The sequence below is a fragment of the Bison bison genome, unplaced genomic scaffold (assembly GCF_000754665.1).
Source record: "Bison bison bison isolate TAMUID 2011002044 unplaced genomic scaffold, Bison_UMD1.0 scf7180017864132, whole genome shotgun sequence".
Classification (NCBI taxonomy): Eukaryota; Metazoa; Chordata; class Mammalia; order Artiodactyla; family Bovidae; genus Bison; species Bison bison.
The window spans coordinates 926,275-936,872 of record NW_011494704.1 but is presented as its reverse complement, the minus strand read 5'-3'; positions in this window follow the sequence as shown (position 1 = coordinate 936,872).

Here is a 10,598-nt window from a genome sequence, read left to right as displayed (position 1 = left end):
AATCCCTCCCAGCATCAGTCTTTTCCAACGAGTCAACTCTTCACATGAGGTGGCCAAAGTATTGGAGTTTCAGCTTTAGCATCATTCCTTCCAAAGAAAACCCAGGGCTGATCTCCTTCAGAATGGACTGGTTGGATCTCTTTGCAGTCCAAGGGACTTCTCCAACACCACAGTTCAAAAGCATATAGTCAAGCCATATATTTCAATATATCTATTTTAAGATTATGTATCTTCTATATGATTATTTACTTGTCAAGTTTGATAAATATGATTAGAAAATAACAGTAGTATCTTGGTTAGAGTCATTTTTCCCAACAATTAAGAAAACAAAATGCTTGTAATGTTTTGATTTTGGAATCATAGTATTAGTACAATACACTTACCACTAGATGGAGACAAGCCCTCCTAGCTTCACTCATGATAATTTTTTTTACTATGAGTAGAAACCCACAACAAAAGAGTTAGGATTGTAATGCAGTACTGGATGTTCAGAACCATAACAAATATGTGTGTAAGGTTTCATTTATCCTCAGCATCTCAGTTATTAGGATCTGTTTAATCTGAGGAATGTAGCAAGTGTTTACACAAAAAATCTTTCGTTATCATTGAGGGTAATTTCCAAACTAAATAATGATGTTATAAAGGAAGGTCTTTTTTTCCAAGTAATTTAACAATATCTTCAGAATACCTAAATTTTGTTTGTTTTTCTGAGGTTTTGTTAAATAGTTTTCAATGAAACATCAGAAGGAGTTGCTCTATCACTATATTATTAAGAGTATATTTATTGTTCAAATGTCAAGCAAACCATTTGCTTTGGCATAAGCATAAGGCAAATATTTAGGAAAAACTAACTTGTATTCATCAGCGAGATGTAATTTTGGAGTTCTTGCAGGAGCAGATGAGTGCACGTCCTTTTACTCTGCAATCTTAGTCTGGATTTAAGAAGAGGTGGCAAGAATACACAGAAGAACTATATAAAAAAGATCTTCATAACCCAAATAACTATGATGGTGTGATCACTCACCTAAAGTCACACATCCTGGAATGAGAAGTCAAGTGGGCCACAGAAAACAGTGCTATGAACAAAGGTTGTGGAGGTGATGGAATTCCAGCTGAGCTATTTCAAATCCTGAAAGATGATGCTGTGAAAGTGCTGCACTCAATATGTCAGCAAATTTGGAAAACTCAGCAGTGGCCACAGGACTGGAAAAGGTCAGTTTTCATTCCAATCCCAAAGAAAAGCAATGTCAAAGAATGTTCAAACTACCACACAATTGCATTCATCTCATACACTAGCAAAGTAATGCTCAAAATTCTTCAAGTCAGGCTTCAACAGTATGTGGACCGTGAACTTCCATATGTTCAAGCTGAATTTAGAAAAGGCAGAGGAACCAGAGATCAAATTGCAAACATCCTTCAGATCATCGACCAAGCAAGAGAGTTCCAGAAAAAAATCTACTTCTGCTTTATTGACTACGCCAAAGCCTTTGACTATTCAGATCACAACAAACTGTGGAAAATTCTTAGAGAGACAGAAATATCAGACCACCTGACCTGCCTCCTGAGAAATCTGTATGCAGGTCAAGAAGCAAATGTTAGAACTGGACATGGAACAACACACTGGTTCCAAATCGGGAAAGGAGTATGTCAAGGCTGTATATTGTCACCCTGCTTATTTAACTTATATGCAGAGTACATCATGCAAAATGTCGGGTTGGATGAAGCACAAGCTAGAATCAAGATTGCTGGGAGAAATATAAATAACCTCAGATACGCAGATGATACCACTCTTATGGCAGAGGGCAAAGACGAACTAAAGAGCCTTTTGATGAGAGTGAAAGAGGAGAGTGAAAAAGTTGGCTTAAAGCTCAACATTCAGAAAACTAAGATCAAGGCATTTGGTCCCATCTGGGGAATCAATGGAAACCACGACAGACTTTAATTTTGGGGGCTCCAAAATCACTGCAGATGGTGACTGCAGCCATGAAATTAAAAGGTGCTTGCTTCTTGGAAGAAAAGCTATGATCAACCTAGAAAGCATGTTAAAAAGCAGAGACATTACTTTGCCAACAAAGGTCCATCTAGTCAAAGCTATGGTTTTTTCCAGTAGTCATGTATGGATGTGAGAGTTGGTCTATAAAGAAGGCTGAGCACTGAAGAATTGATGCTTTTGAACTGTGGTGTTGGAGAAGACTCTTGAGAGTCCCTTGGACTGCAAGGAGATTCAACCAGTCCATTCTAAAGGAGATCAGCCCTGGGTGTTCTTTGGAAGGAATGATGCTGAAGCTGAAACTCCAATACTTTGGCCACCTGATGTGAAGAACTGACTCACTTGAAAAGACCCTGATGCTGGGGAATATTGAAGGTGGGAGGAGAAGGGAACGACAGAGGATGAAATGATTGGATGGCATCACTGACTCAATGAACATGAGTTTGAGTAAGCTCCAGGAGTTGGTGATGGACAGGGAATCCTGGTGTGCTGCAGTCCATGGGGTCACAGAGTCGCACATAACTTAGTGACTGAACTGAACTGAACTTTAATTCATATTCAGGTCCTTAGGTGATATTTCATCATATAACTTAATCAGGTTTAATACCATTCAGATTCTAGGCACTAAGATCCAGAATCTGTGCATTCTATCCAGTGTCCTCAAATTTGCTCCCATGGTTTTGTAAAACTATGTACTGTCTCACAGATTTTAAAGAAGAAATCTACATTTTAAATCATTTCTGAATAGTGAGACTTCTAGTGTATTGTAAAAAAGTCATAAAATAAGATTTTAGAATTCTATCATATCACTCGTTTTAATATTTCAGTGGAATATAGGGTTGTAGCTATAGAATCCTTACCATCATCTATTTTAGAAAATGCTTAATCAAGCTCTTTAATATTCCTTTTTTTTCTTAAACTTGGTTTTTCCATACAGAATATTGCTCTAATATATTTTATGCTTAAAACACCCTATCATAGTCTTCTGGCATAAAAATATGTATCTCTGCCATTATATCTTACATGCACTTGTTTGTTGGTTTTTCTTCGAACTCTACCTACTAGAATACAAACTCCGTATGGATAGAAATTTCCTTTCAGTTTGGTCACCTCTGAATTCCAAGGACTTGAGACAGGATCTGACACAAAGTAGATACTGGCTAAACATTTTTGGAATGAATAAAGTGAAACTTAAAAGTTTTCAACTTTTCTATGCCCACAAAGCTTTATGTATTAAATGTTTTGCTTTAGATTGAGTTGTTATGACATTATTATTAACAAATAATTTTTTTAAAATATAGAGTATATTAAAATGTTGCTAATTATTAAGACAAAAAGTAAAATATTAGGAATGTAGTTCTCAGTGAGATGGATGGGCTTTCCTTATTTTCATTGTCACATACCCCTGTGGGAATATTACTTAGTGCTACAATGAGATAGAGCTCAGTATCAATTCTGTTTCATTTTAAAATATTCATAGATGTAAACACTAAAAAAACTTAATCATGTAAATAAAAATGTGAAGGTGATTTTACAGCACTAACACAGTTCTTTGACTTACTCTTGACTTAGTGCCAAATATCATAGAGTTGTTCATCAGTGAAGGAATTTTAATAATTCATCAGGTAATATATTGATTAGATTCTTCTGCAATTTTGTTGAAAGTTGAATATTAAAACTACCTGAGTGGAATATGACATTACCCCAAAACATCATTGTTTCAAAATGTTCTTTAGTTTGATATCCTTGAAGTATGTACCCCTCTGGATGTGTTTTTCTTTTATAAGGGGAAAGTGGGCAATCATAAAAAAAGGATATTAGGGAGAGGACAAGAGGGGGAATGGGGGTCTTGCTTCCATAATGACCCTTTCATGTATCCTTACCCAGATCATTTTGATGAAAGAGTATAAACGGAAATAAAGACCTGGGAATGTATTGTCTTAAAACAGTGTTTTAATAAATAAATAGTATCTCCTACAAATTTTTTTGCATATACTTAGGTTATCCTAATTTTAGGGTCACTGTCCTTGGCAACCATTTAATTCTGCTGTGACAGCCTGACTGCCACCACTCTGAGCTGATACAGCTTAAGCAGGATAACGCCCCCATCTGACAATATAGGTGTTTGGTCACTCAGTTGTGTCCAACTCTTTGTGACACCATGGACTGTATTCCACCAGGCTCCTCTGTCCATGGAATTTTCCAGGCAAGATTACTGGAGAGGGTTGCCATTTCCTTCTTCAGACAATATAGTAGTCCTCCCTTATCCTCTGGGAATACGTTCCAAGACCCCCAGTGGATGACTGAAACCATGAACAGTACTGACCCTATATATACTCTGTTTTTTTCCTATACATGTGATAAAGTTTAATTTATAAATTTATATTAATTTATAGATTAGGCACAATGAAGGACTAACAACAATAACTGATAATAAATTAGAATAATTATAGCAATATACTGTAATAAAAAGTATGTGAATGTGGTCTCTCTCTGTCTCAGAATATCTTATTGTATAAACTTAATGCCTTCTCTGTCTTAATGAAGCTCATATCATGCCCAGTGGGAGTAACTTTAAGAATTTCTCATGGAGAGAACAAGATGGTAGAGGAGTAGCTGGATGTGGAATACATCTCTCTCCACGGATACATCAGGAATACACCCTCAGACACAAAAGTGCATGCAGAACACCAGCTGAGAGCAGACAGGAGTACCTGACCAGTGGAAAAGAATATGTAAAACCTTGCAAAACTCAGTAGGACAAAGGAACTAAGGGGAAAAACAGGAGGGTTAGTAGGATTGGACCTGCCCTCGGTGGATGGGGGAACTGAAGCAGGGGTCTGATCCCCACATCAGGGCAATTGTCTGAGTCAGAGGAGAAACATTTAAGGCTAAGAGTGAAACAGCTGATCTGTGGCAGCCTAAATGGGATGAGAATCAGACAGCCCTTCCCGCAGCCATACATGCCCTGGACAGGGTTGCAGATCCCCTGGAAGGCGCAGTGGCTGGGAGCTGGAGTTTAGGGATTGTGGAGCAATCACAGGGTGAGGGCTGCTTTTGACTATGGAGAGTTGGGTTAAGGGGATGTGAGAGAGGAGACTATGGCGGGAAATGCCTATGGAGGAAAACCGGGCAGCCATGGAAGCAAGGCAATACTGATGAGTCATGCATGCATAGGAGGTAAAGCCATCACCATAACCTCTTTCACCCCACACGCCAGCATGGAAGCTGAACAATAGAGAGGCTAGCCCATCAAATGCCTGATGCACTGAACTGCAGAGTAGGACCCCATTCAGGGTGCCCCTTTAAGTGCCTGACATGCTGATCTACAGAGTAGGACCCTAGCCAGGGGAGCGTCTCTATGTGCCTGATTTTCTGAACAACAGAGAAGGACCCCAGGCAAGGGAGCCCTCTAAATGCCTGAATGGGCGGAGCTACGGGGAAAGATTGGCCAAAGAGACTTTCTGATCACCAGCTACAAGAGGCTTGAAGAAAGACTCTGATAGGGCCATAACTCGTGCAGCAGAGGCAGTCTGTGTCCCTGCACACTTGGGCACTGCCAGGGTCCCCGGTGTGCCACCTTCACGCTCAACTCGTACTGGGGCAGAGCTTCCACAGGCAAAAAAAAGTCTTGCATCTATGTGCACAGGGTTGCTTTGGTCATGTCCAACCCTTTGCAGCCCTGTAGACTGTGGCCTGCCAGGCTTCTCTGTCAGGGGGATTCTCCAGGCAAGATTACTGGAGTGTATTGGCCAATATTGGTTGCCATACCCTTCTAGAGCACTATATTTCCTGCTGCCCTAGCTTCCAACTCCCCTGAGTACCTGGTGCTGCCAGAACCCCTGCAACCTAAGTCATTTTGAAAATGACTATACTACCAAATGCAATCTACAGATTCAATGTGATCCCTATCAAATGACCAAGACATTTTTCACAGAACTAGAACAAAAAATTTCACAATTTATGTAGAAACACAAAAGACCCCGAATAGCCAAAGCAGTCTTGAGAAAGAAGAATGGAGCTGGAGGAATCAACCTTCCTGACTTCAGATTATACTACAAAGCTACAGTCATCAAGACAGTATGGTACAGAAATACTGTAACATAAAAACAGAAATATAGACCAATGGAACAAGACAGAAAGCCCAGAAATAAATCCATGCCACTATGAGAATCTTATTTTTGACAAAGGAGGTAAGAATATACAATGGGGCAAAGACAGCCTTTTCGATAAGTGGTCTGGGAAAACTGGACAGCTACATGTAAACATGTAGAACACTTCCTAACACCACACACAAAGATAAACTCAAAATGGATTAAAGACCTAAATGCAAGACCAGAAACTATAAAACTCTTAGAGGAAAACATAGGCAGAACACTCAATGACATAAATCAAAGCAAGATCCTCTATGACCCACCTCCTAGAGTGATGGAAATAAAAACAAAAGTAAACAAGTGGGACCTGATTAAACTTAAAAGCTTTGCAAGCAAAGGAAACTATGAGCAAGGTGAAAAGACAACCCTCAGAATGAGAGAAAATAATAGCAAATGACACAACTGATAAAAGATTAATTTCCAAAATATACAAGCAGCTCATACAATTCAATACCAGAAAAACAAACAACCCAAAAAATGGGAAAAAGACCTAAACAGATATTTCTCCAAAGAAGACATACAAATGGCTAACAAACACATGAAAAGATGCTCATCGCTCATTATTAGAGAAATGCAAATCAAAACTACAATGAGATTATCACCTCACACCAGTCAGAATAGCCATCATCAAAAGTCTACAAACAATAAATGCTGGAGAGGGTGTGGAGAAAAGGGAAGGCTCTTGCACTGTTGGTGGGAAAGTAAATTGATACGGCCATTATGGAAGACAGTATGGAGATTCCTTAAAAAACTAAGAATAAAACCACCATATGACCCAGCAATCCCACTCCTAGGCATATACCCTGAGGAAACCAAAATTGGAAGAGAGACATGTATCCCATTGTTCAATAAATAAATTTAAATTAAAGCAAATTCTCAATAAAAACAATAATGATTAAAAAATTTCTTTTTTTTTTCTTCACAATTTCATGAACAGAAGATTTATTCTCACTGTAGATCACAGAAAATTCAGCATACTATTTTTTTTCTTCCTTTGTTGATAACTTTCACCTTTTCACTTAAAGGAAGCATTTTATGACTTCTCAAATTGCCAGAAACACTATTCTTGCATCTGGGGGATGTTATTAAGTAAAATAAGGGTGACTTGAACACAGCACTGCAATACTGGAGACAACTAGATGACTAATGGCTAGTACCCGCTGGACAAAGGGCTAGTTCATGTCTGGGGCAGGATGGAGCGAGAAGGCAGAGATTTCAATATGCTACTCAGTTTGCAGTTTAAAACCTATGAAATGTTTATTTCTCTGGAAATGTTTATTTTCTTTTAATATTTTCAGAGCACAATTGACCCATGAATTGATAACTGAAATGACAAAGAAAAACCACAGATAAGGGGGAGACTTCTATAATGGAAACTGTAGCAGTCTGAAATATTCCACAACAATAATATGCAAGCACTTCCTGCTGAGTCAAGAAATGAACTATTACACTGAACATTAACTGATAATGTACCTATCTGACAGTACATTTTCCCACCTGGTAAGCCTGGCTGGCCACAAGCCAAGTCAGGGACAGTTGTGTTTTCCAAAAGATATTTTAGTCATTTGAGCCAAAACAAGGTAATTATTAATGAAAAACCTTCATGATAGTGCAATTATGTATATTATTACTAACCTTCATGGCAATCTAACTTGATCATATAGGTATTGTTTTATCTCCATCTGCTAATGAGAAAAAGGAGGTTGAAAGCTGTTGAGTAACTTGCCCAAGGTCACTGGGCACAAAGGCCACATAAAAAAGCATAGGTGGCAATGTTCACTTAAATAGCGACAGTAACAATAGTAATAACAAGTAAAGTTTATTGAGCACTATCCACAGCATTCCAGCTGGTGAGCAGCAAGGATGCAGTTCTAGAAAGCCTTCTTCTTTTACTATTTGAGATCATATCAACAATATTAAAAACAAACCAGCTTTAACCTGGAACATATCAGAATGTCAGGTATGTTAAAGCACTCTGGCTTGAATCTAGAAGCCATTCAGAATTGTCTCCTATATTTGATAGAGTTCTTCAAAATCTTATGTGCTTTCTTAGAATGTGTCAAACATTTTTTTCAGGTTTTCTTTGGAAAGGTTGTGTTTCTGAACATGGGTCTTCCTTGCTTGGCAAGTTTAATAAAACTACATTTTAGAATCATACTACACTCTGAACCAAATATTGTTATGAGCATTTTAGATGCCAATATATGTAATCCTCATAGCAGCCTCATGGATCATTTTGATTTCCATCTTATATTTGAGGCAATTGAAGCACAGAGAGGTTAATAAACTTACTGAAGGCCATATAGGAAATGGTAGAGCCAAAATTCAATCCAGGTAGTTGGAATACTCTTAACATTTTTTTTGGCTGTGCTGGGTCTCCATTGCTTTGAGCGGGCTTTCTCTAGTTGTGATCAGAGGTTACTCTTCGTTGCTGCATGCAGGCTCCTCATTGCAGTGGCTTCTCTTGTGGAGCACTAGGCATCTGGGCTTCAGAAGTTGCAGCACATGGGCTCAGTAGTTGTGTCACACAGGCTCAGTAGTTACGGCGCACAGGCTTAGGTGCTCTGCACTATGTGGAATCTTCCCAGACCAGGGATCGAACCAGGGTGCCTTGCATGGGCAGATTGATTCTTATTCACTGCGCCATCAGGGAAGTCCGGGAGTCCACATTCTTAATCAAGTGTTATATGGTACCTACAAAATAAAAAAAAATTTAATTCAAAACTATACTAGAAAAATAGAAAGGAAACATTTCATTGACTGGAAACCATGGGAAATAATTGAATGATGAAAGGTACACAGTAGCAGAGCAACATTAGGCAGATAATGTGGGCAGAAGCTGGAGGGTGTAAATAGAAAACAGAGGCAGAGGTAACTCTTGGGGGAATTATTTGGTATAGTAGCAACATGTTTTGGGAGGTCAAACTCCTGGTTCATTATTTCTTGACTATTCAGGATGTCTGCATCCTAGAGGCATCAGTATGTGGGAGCTTGGGTTTAAGAAAAAGAGGCAGAACTCCAAGTGGTTGGCAAGACCTAGAAGTATGTGTCCCCACACCCAGAAGACCAACTACTGATGTACTTTGTCTCACTGGACACATTCTGCTTCTTCTAGGACATCTCTTCAAACAGGCTGCTGCACAAATCCCAGCACCTCATTACAAACCTTAATTCTCTTTGGATTGTGCAAAACATATACAACAGATAATACAATCAAAATTTAAGCCACAAAATTGAGCACACAATCAGAATCACCAAAAATTTAAGAATACAATGAAAGGGAGACCACAGATTTAAGTAACCAAGTAAACTGTGCCTGAAAACTCAGAATGATACAAGTAAAAACTTAATGTACTAAAAATAATTAAATATATCATGAAATTAAAAATCTTACCATAGAAATTAAAATTCAAGAGAATGCTGATAGATGAAACAAAGCTGGTTGTGTTTTAGTAACAGTTAAAATAATTTAATAATAGATACTGGGCTTCCATCTACAATTTGTATCTACAATACATGGGTTTTGCTGTATTTTTTTCTATTTTGATATATGTTTGAAATTTCCCATGGTAAGAGACTAAAAATCATATCTTAAAAGAGATAAAAGAATCAACATGATGAAATATCAAGTCAAAGGATTCTTATTGGACATATCACAAGAAACAAATCGAGAATATCAAAGAAAAATTAAATGAAAAGTAGATCTAGAACTTGTGACATAATCTTATAGAAGTTACAGAAGAGTGATAAGGTCACAAATGCAAAGATGTAATAAACACAAACTGTAGGGTTGAAAGAGATAACAAGATAGATGGTAGTAATACCTGGATAGATAGATAAACTACCAGCAACACCAAAAATATCTTGTGTAGACATCACAAAGTGAAATTTATGACTACCTCAGTCAAGTGACACAGACAGAATTCAAAAGTGGGTCAAATTGCATCACACAAAAAGCTAGGTTTGTATTTTTTTCTTGTAAGGCTATTGTAAAAATTTATTCTGAAACATTGGTTCCCAACTTGGGGAAAGTACCATAAAAACCTGTAATAAAAGAGACTAAAGTAATTTGAAGTTCAAGAATATGAAACATTAAACTTTCTATGAAAAGCCAAAAAATTGCTTGCATTTAAATTCTTCATAGTATGTTTTTTTGTAATGTTTCTAAGTGAGTTTCAAAATTAAAATACATGCTATTTCTGACATTATTAACACAAACATCTTCTTCACATCCCAGTTTTGCTGGTTATGCATATTCTTATTTTCTGTATTTCTATAGGTCTCTTTCGAATAGCTATAACCCAAACAATTATGCTCAAATATAAACATTATTTGCTAAAATAAGTTTTATTTCCTCATTCACATGCATTATGACTGAAAGATTGTTATAGCTTAACTAGACAATGCATTTATTGTTAGAGACCATGGGTTTTTTTTTTTTTTTCATTTTGCAG